A 9,330-nucleotide genomic window follows, 5' to 3' on the forward strand; every position below is an offset into this window, starting at 1 on the left:
GAGGAGGAATTACCATTAAAGGAAATTTGACAGAAGCGGTCAGACAGATAGGAAGCAAACCAAGAGAGAGCAGTGTCACTGATACCAATGGAGCGCATGATTTGTATTAGAAGGGGGGTGATCAACAGTGTCAAAAGCCGAGGAAAGATCAAGGAGAAGAAGCAGGGAAAACTTGCCTTGGGACTTAGCTCTGATGAGGTCATTGGACACTTTAGTAAGGGCTGTTTCAGTGGAATGGGCAGCTCTAAAACCAGACTGGAGTGGGTCAAGTAGAGAGTTGGTGCTCAGGAAATCAGTGAGTCTTTTGTAGACAAGGTGTTCAAGAAGTTTGGAGACATATGGGAGAAGGGAGATAGGATGGTAGTTAGAGGGTAGGGAGGGGTCCAGTGATGGTTTCTTTAGGATAGGGATAATTATGACATGTTTAAAAGCTGAGGGGTATTTACCAGTAGAAAGGGAGAGGTTGAATAGTTCGATTAGTGCAGGGGCCAGGGTGGAGGAATGGGCACGGAGTAGATCTGAGGGAATTGGGTCAAGTGGACAGGTAGTAGATAGAAATGATGACAGAAGAGACTTCGTCCACAGTAACAGGGCTGAGGGAGGCCAGTGATGATTTACAGGTGGATAGGGTGGGTATGATTGGAGTGGCTCGGTGGGCAGGGACATCATGTCTGATTTTGTCTATTTTATCTCTAAAGTAGGTGGCAATGTCTTGGGCAGAGAAGGATGTTGTGGGGGGAGCAGGTGTGGGGTTTAGGAGGGAGTCAATTGTAGAGAAGCGGTTGCGTGGGTTGGAAGCTTGAGAGGAAATAACTGCCGAGAAATAATTTTGCTTGTAGTAGCTCAGTGTTGAAGTAGCTCAGTGTTAAAGCTTTGTAGCTTGGCTTTGTAGTCCATGAAGTCAGAGCTGAGGCCAGATTTCCTCCACTTGTGCTCAGCTGCATGACCAGTCTTTTATAGCTGTTTGGTGTGATTGTTGTGCCAGGGTCGGGGGTTGGCAGGGCGGGGGTATTGGAAGGTGGCAGGGACAACTTTATCCAAAGCTAAGGAAAGAGAGTGGTATAACATGGTGGCAGCTTCATCTGGGGAGGTGATTTTGGAGAGGGAGGGGGTTAGGGACCTAAGGCAGTTTGAGAAAAGGTTGTGGTCAAGGTTACGGATATCTCTCTGCCATTGATCAGGTCTGGGATGTGGCAAGGGAGGGCAAGAGTTCGATAGCTTGAAGGTGATAAAGTTATGATCAGAAAGGGGAAATGGTGAGTTGTCAAGGAGGGTGAGGTTGCAGAGTTTAGAAAATACCAGGTCTAAAGTGTGTCCGGCTATGTGTGTGGGGCCATTGATGTTCTGTGTGAGTCCAAATGAGGAGGTAATGGAGAGGAGTTTGGCTGAGGAGGGAAGGTTGGGCTCATCCATTGCAACATTAAAGTCACCAAGGATGAGGGTGGGCAGGTCATGGAAGGAATGTGTGGGTCAGGGGGGCGGTAGACAACAGCAAAAATGAGGGGTAAGGGGCTAAAGAGACGGACAGAGTGGACTTCAAATGAAGTAAAAATGAGAGAGGGTGGGGTAGGAAGAATAAAGCAGCACTACTTTGAGGTAAATGTTTTTTATTTTTCAATCATTATTTTTTTAATAAAATTAATACAGAGAATTTTTTTTTTTTATTATTGATGAAGGTTTTTCTTCATTTTTTCAGTGGAAGGATACAAGTTAAATAGTAGAATACGGTTCTTGCAAGATGAACATCTGATTTGTGCAACCAGATGCAATGTTAATAAGTGCAAAGATATTAAAGTGGAACTAAAGTACACTATTAAGTTTGTATTATCAGGCAGGTCATTACTGCGGGAGAGGACAGGTGCTGTCCCTTCTGCAATAATGTCACTTACCTGCCAGGGTTTCTGGGAAAAAGCTGAGCTGTGCATGCCTTAAAAACCAGTATTCCTGGCTTCAATTGCACATGCCGGGATGATCTATGATTATGTAATCCTGGCACAGCCAATCAAGATGGCCAGAGATCATGCAGAAGCAGAAGAATAAATACAAAGGTAGATGGCAGCGCTCGCTGCAGGAACTTGGACAGGTGAGTTTATTGCGTTTAGTTCCGCTTTAAGTTTGGGTCTAAAGTGATGCATACTTTATCAAACAGCCCTGTATATTTGAAAACATCAACAGATTTATAAAACAGATATAACAAAACACTTTCATATAAAAAGTTATTCAATGGCGTTTATATATTTTAGTTCAGCACCTGACATGAGGACATTGGGGGAAAAGGTGAAGGAAATTTCTTCAACAACAATACAGTCAGCCAGAAAAAAAAAAAAAATGTCATCTTTCCCCAATATGCTAAAATATGTGCCTCCTTGCTGTTGGAAAGATTTCTTCCACTTCCAGTGGGAATCTGCCCAACAGGGACATAGAAAAAACACAGAAATGAAAACTGGACAGGGTTACTAACCACTTCCCAGTCTATGAAAAAATGAAAACTTGGAAGGTAGTGATAAGCAGTAAATACACAATGTGATACATATATATGCTTGGAACAGCCTGTGTTCTATGACAGCGTTGTGATGCTTTGTCTTGCTCTGTAATAAGGCCAAACCTGGAACACTACGTACAACCATATGTTATGGATGATTCATGGACTCTCCAACTGTCAGCTACAAAGGAATCTAGAAAGTTCTTTACAGATACACACACATGACATCATGAGTATGTCTTGTACATTTATATTTATATCTCCACCCTGGATACCAATGTCTATATTTTCCCTGCGTATTTAGGAGAAGAATCACACAATAATATAAAGGAATATTCGACATGGACAATGTTAATGATAACCATCTTTGTTGGGTTCTATTTCAATGTTAAATGCAGTTATGGTAATTGGCCTCCCCCAGAAAATTGGCCTTCAACTGTGGTAATGACATATGACTATGGTGGGACAGATTGAGAGTCCCTTTGAGCTAGTGACATGACTTTGGACTTTGTAAAGCGCTGCATAAAATGTCGGCACTAAATACTGTGTAATATTAAGAAGAAAAAGTCATAGTAATCTCAAAGAAAACTGGAGTTTAACTTCTTGGTGTTTGGGAAGGGGATCATGTTTATTATCAAAATGAAGAATGTGAGAAATATATATTCATTGGTTAAACACCTGAGTTTGCACACGTCAGACAATGCTTCAGAATGAGGGAAGCCAGCTGGATCATTTGTCACAGTTCTCTGTTAGACATACTGCACTGCCAGCATTTTCAGAGGGATGAACCTGACCCACAAGACTCTACATTGCTGATTAATTACTGTAATGAAACTCCTTAGCATCTTGCCTAGACACTGGGTACTTATCTTAAAAAGATCCTTGTTAACTAAGCCAGGGTAACAAAACCAATTGATCACCAGCCATGCCATGGGTCATATGCCATGGTCAGTTGTCAGCCAAGCTAGGGGATAGATGCTATAGGTAATTAGGTAAAAAGCATAGACTTGATACAGGGACCAATTATCAGAATTAGAAAGCTGGTTGCACACAAGTGTTTATATAGGCTGGGATATCTGTTGATGGGATGCCATGAAAGCCACAGACAATGTGCACAGAGGAACAGTCAGAGACTAGTGTTGGTGTTCGAATTCGGGATGTCCTTATATTTGAACCGAAAATGATGAGATTAGACATTAAAAATTCTGATTAAAAAATGTAAAAAATGTTAAAAAAAAAAACAAAATTAATGGTAAATTATTTTTTGAGTGTTTGTGTTTATTTAACTAATTTAATTTACTTTTTTTAAAGGTTATTCTACAATGACATGATATTTCTTACTCTGCAACACACTTTCCAGCATAGTAAAATTATGATACATTTGTTACATTTTTCTTTTATCCACTGTGAGAAAAAAAAACAAATATATCATATTACTGTGTGTGTTACAGAGTAAATGGTACTTGCTAGCCGGGCATCTTCTCATTGATTGCAGCAGTGTCTACAATCATTGAGAAGAGTGTGCGATGCCCAGGGCACTACAGGTTAATTAGCCTGTAGTGCCCAGGGGATCATAGTGGAACTGCAGAGTTCATCTGCAGTTCAGTTCCCACAGTCACATGACCATGGGAACTTTGTGGTCACAGCTGTGACTGAAGGCGATCCCTGGGGCACTACAGGTTAATTAACCTGTAGTGCCCCAGGGATGGTAGTGGAACTGCAGAGTTTATCTGCTCATGTGGCCGTGGGAACTTTGCGGTCACAACTTTGACTGCAGGTGATCCCCGGGGCAGTAGAGGTTGAATGGGGACAAGTTTCCCCTTTCCTCACATCTAGTGCCCTGTGTTCTTGGATAGAAAGGCTCTATCCAAGAACACATACTACTAGCAACAGCAATCAGGATCGCTGTTGCAGTCCTGTAGTATGTGTTCCTGGATAGAGTTTCTCTATCCAAGAACACAGGACTCCCTGTGTTCTTGGATAGAGAAACGCTATCCAAGAACACATACAACTAGTAAAGGGCTGCAAGAGCAATCTGATTGCTATTGCAGCCTATCTTAATAGTCCCTAAAAATAACCCGAATTCTCCCACAATTGACTTCAATGGAGTTCAAATTCTCATTATTTGATCGAATAGCTGTCGAATTGGATAGTGAGATATTCGACCAACACTATCAGAGACTGCGACTCACATCAGATCTCTACTGAAAACAATACTGTTCCAGGATTAAGCAGAACACATCATGACAAGTTCCTAGAAGTATGATCCTGATGTTCCTAAAGAATTCACATTGTGTTTTCTGGTGTCCCACAAAAGCAGTTTTGATGTTTTCAGATAATATACATTCCAAATCCTGCTCACCACTGCATTAAGACCCATTAAAAAGTGGTATTTTAAGTATAAGTACAACCCAGTAAGCTAAGTAAACTCCAACAAAATACCCCTCTTTCATAATTAATTCAAAATGACCAGCAAATCACTAACAAGAACTGAAGGTATGTACCAACAAAGCCCTCTAGAAGTAAAAAACAAAAATGAAATGCAACCATAAGGAAGAAACATTCTAACATAATAATTTAATCTTATAAATTACACTTCTAATATAAATTATGTTCATGGTATAGAAGTTACTCATCTGCTCTTTATGTATTATAAAACACAAATCCTTAATGTTGTCGCTTTATACACATTTTGCATTTTGTTTATTGAAACCTTTTCTAAGTGACTAAAACTTTCCACAATGATTCTGTCAGATGGCGTGATTTATTGAAAATCAGGGTTATTTCTGAATTATTTTTTTATTTTATTTGTATGTTTTATTTTAGTTTATATATTTTTCTTTTGGCTGTTTATAGTAAAGCTTGAGTTTATATTAAGCTACTGTGAGATTCATCCTCTTTGGCTGATATTTTTGCTTAATATATTGCTATATTTTAATTGCTTAATCCCTCAAAAACTAAAGTCATCCATGTAGTATTGCTGGTCTACAATATAGTTATTAGCCCAGGCCTAAATCAGTATTACCTTTGGTGTAATTTCTCTAATTAAATTCTGACTTCTCTCATCTTTGTGATACACCTTTCTTGCTATTCTCTAAAGCGAAAGGAAAGCCATTGGTAAAGCAACATTCAGCATTCAGCATATAGTCTGACATAACGTACAATAAAAACCTGTCTTTCAACATCTTGTTGCCACAAATTAATGTAATTTGTTAAAAAAATTGTGTTCTGCTTTTTCTGCTGTTTGCCTCGAGAAGATACCCTCCAAAGAAAAAAATAAAAACAGAGACAGTTACCCACATTACCAGACTCATTGTTACAGACAACCCCCAATCCCAGTGAAGACTTCATTGATGTCTGTGAAGACACATACCCCTAGTACAGACCCCTAGGCATACCTCGGTACAGACCTCTAGTTAGAACTACAGACCCTATAACTACAGACCCTAAGTACAGATCCTATTGTGGACCCTTAAGTTCAGTCCATCAAGGAATCCAGGTGGATACTATGCCCACAAAGGAATCCAGGTTTATGTTATGTGCATCCAGGCAATCAGGTGGATGCTTTCTCCATCAAGGCCAGTAGGCGGTCATTGTGTCAATGATACAGCCAGGTGGATGTTATGTTCATACAGGTGGACGCAATGTCCATCAAGGCAGCCAGGTCCACGTTATATTTATTATACAGCCAAGTGGAAGCTATGTTCATTAAGGCAGTCAGGTGGAAACTATGTCTATCAGGGCAGAAAGGTGAATGCTGTATCTATCAAAGCAACCAGGTGTGCTTTATGTCCATGATACAGCAAGGTGGATGCAATCTCCATCAAGGCAACCAGGTGTAGGAGATGTCCATCAGGGCAGCCAGGTGGACACTATGTCCATCAAGGCAGCCAGGTACATGTTATGTCTATCAAGGCAGACAGGTGCTTAAAGAACATATTGTGCACCTGTCTGCCTGTATTTCCTGCTGGAAGGACTGTGTACCTAGCTCCCTGGCTGGACTGACCATGCACCTGGCTGACTGTGTCCCTTGCTAGGGAGGTTGTGCACATGGCTTTACTAGCTGTCCAGCTGTCCATTAAACAACTGGATCTGAAGTAAATCCAAAGAAATACCTACTTCTGACCAATCATAACTAACCAACTTTTTTCCACTCAATTTGTTACAAATTTAGTTAGATCTGACTGAGATTCTAATAACTTTCTATCAGGAAGAAACATTCGAAATCGGCAGACTATTGTACATTTGTGTGGTGTGTTTTGGGGCTTCATACCAATCCATTCACTTAGCTGAATGCAAAATTGGCAGTGAATCTGCTTGTGTGAACCAGGCCTTAGCCTTCTGCTAGTGGAAGTGACCGACAACAAAGGAAAGTGATATCATATAAGGTAAGATGCATACAAATTACATACAAACGTGAACAACCAGAACAAAATACTAGGAGGAGAGGGTCCTCTCCTCCTGTATCACTGTCTGTATTAGTCTGTCATTTGCAATCCCTATTTATTGTACAGCGCTGCGTAATATGTTGGCGCTATATAAATCCTGTTTATTAATAATATTAATAATAATAATAATAATAATAACAATGAGCTTTATATCTTATATGATATATACATAAATATAAACATAGCTCCACATCAAAAGGACTATTAACTGCTGTGTGTCAATGTATAATTATTAAATTGCTATTAAACAGATTTAGAATAGACAATGTGTTTACTTCCTATTCTGTTTCATCTGGTGTCACAATCATACCCATGATAGTTACATGATTATTAATAGATTTGGTAACAATTTGCATATTTGCTTCTTGTGCAAGATTCATATTTAAAATGTAATTATTTTAATTTTATTACAAACACTATAATTTTTTCACAATGAACTTCAAAAAATCAAACCAAACTATAAGGTTAGACAAGTTTTTTGCTTTTTTTTTGTTTTTTTTGCTTTTCTTACTACTGCAGTCTAAAATCTAGTTGGCTTCTATTGGTTGTTAAGTTTGCAAATTATCACCACATACTATTTACAACATAAACCCAATTTTCCTAAAATAAAGTGAATGTATCAATTAAAAATATGTTTGCAATTACCTTGGACCTACTGTAAGAATTTAATCACAACCCAATACCTTTAAAAAATACAACCCTACAACATCATTGACAGTCTTAAAAAAGGCCATTGCAGTATGTACAATCTCTGGACATACAGTATCACTAGCTTGGACACCTGTGTAGAGTTAACATCTCGACTTACAGGGGAAAAATAGTGACCAGGGTGTCAAAATCCCCCCATTCCTAATGTTATTGCAACACAGAAGGGAAACTGGAATACATACAAGTCAACAATATGTACTGGCTATGCACAAAATCAAAGCTTGAGACGGTTTCTTACCCAGACGTAAACATTTCATAATCAGCAGAGGAAAAAACACTTGAAGAGCAATTTACTAGGCATTACAAATATTCCCTTAGATGGTAAGCTCTTCTGGCCAGGGTCTTCGCGTCCTTCTGTGTCACTGTCCATCTCTGACTGTCATTTGAAACCCCTATTTAATGTACAGCGCTGTGCAATATGTTGGCTCTACAGGTAGTCCCTGGGTTACATACGAGATAGGGACTGTAGGTTTGTTCTTAAGTTGAATTGATACATAAGTTGGAACAGGTACATTATTTTAATAAATGCAAGTAGTACAGATGTTTGTCCCAACATATTATTAGGCAGCATGGTGTCAGATACTGTGTAAACTCCTCACTGTGAGCTAATCACAAAAAAAAAAAAAAAACATTCATTAACTTCAGGAGCAAGCTGTGCTTTGATATGCAAAAAGAAACAACTGCAGATTTTGTCTTGGTCAATAAAGAGTAACAAAATGTTGCAAAAGAGCTCAGTTTCAGCTGTGTTTAGCAAAAGATTTCTTCTGCAAGTCATGTGAACCGCCCCGTCCTCCCCTTCAAGCCTCCGCCTTGCACACGAACGAGCAGCCCTGTTCGTATCTACCGTAGGAGTTGTCCATATGTCGGATGTCCTTAACTCAGGGACTACCTGTATATAAACACTGTTTAATATTACAGATTGACATTCAAAATTCTGGCCATCTTTAAGCCAGTTTCTTCAGATTTCGGGCATGGACTTCGAAGCGTATTTTCAAATTTACACTGTTTTCTGGAGGCACCATTTATGTTTTGATGGTGCTGTACTCCAGAATCAGCTGTTGGGTCTTGCTTGCATGTGCTTTCTTGCTCATTCCTTCTCATTTATTTGCTGCTGTATAGCCCCAATATGGATTCAGCATCCCTTTAAAGTACTGTACAGGTAGTAATTTTCTGTTAAATATATACAGCATATATAACCATAAAAAATCTGGAATTTTCGAATATCCGGCACTCCTCAGGTCCGGAGGTTGCCAGATTTTTGAATGTCAACCTGTAATATTAATTCCACACTGCTCAGTCCTGCACAATAATATAAACGGTTTCCAACATCTACATTAAAAAAATGTTTTTTGTTGTATAACATGATATGATAGTCTAGCTATGCTGTCATGCCATGGCAGCTTTAAAAAATTTTGTCGCCAGTTCTAAACTGTATGGGTTCATTTACATCTGTGCATTGCAATAACCTTCACAGCAATACATAGCAAAACATGTACTGCCATGTGGCTTGTTGTGTTGCCAGTCATTATGAATATTGTGACATGAGTTGTGGTATGCTGTGTGGCCAAAAAGGTTCATGTAAATTTTTAAAAATCTTTACCATGCATTGACAGAGAAATCATGAATACCTGGAATGTATCTCAAAAATACAGCAATATGCCAAAAGTCTGGACTTACTCAAGGCAGGTAAAT

The sequence above is a fragment of the Pyxicephalus adspersus genome, chromosome 1 (assembly GCF_032062135.1).
Source record: "Pyxicephalus adspersus chromosome 1, UCB_Pads_2.0, whole genome shotgun sequence".
Classification (NCBI taxonomy): domain Eukaryota; kingdom Metazoa; phylum Chordata; class Amphibia; order Anura; family Pyxicephalidae; genus Pyxicephalus; species Pyxicephalus adspersus.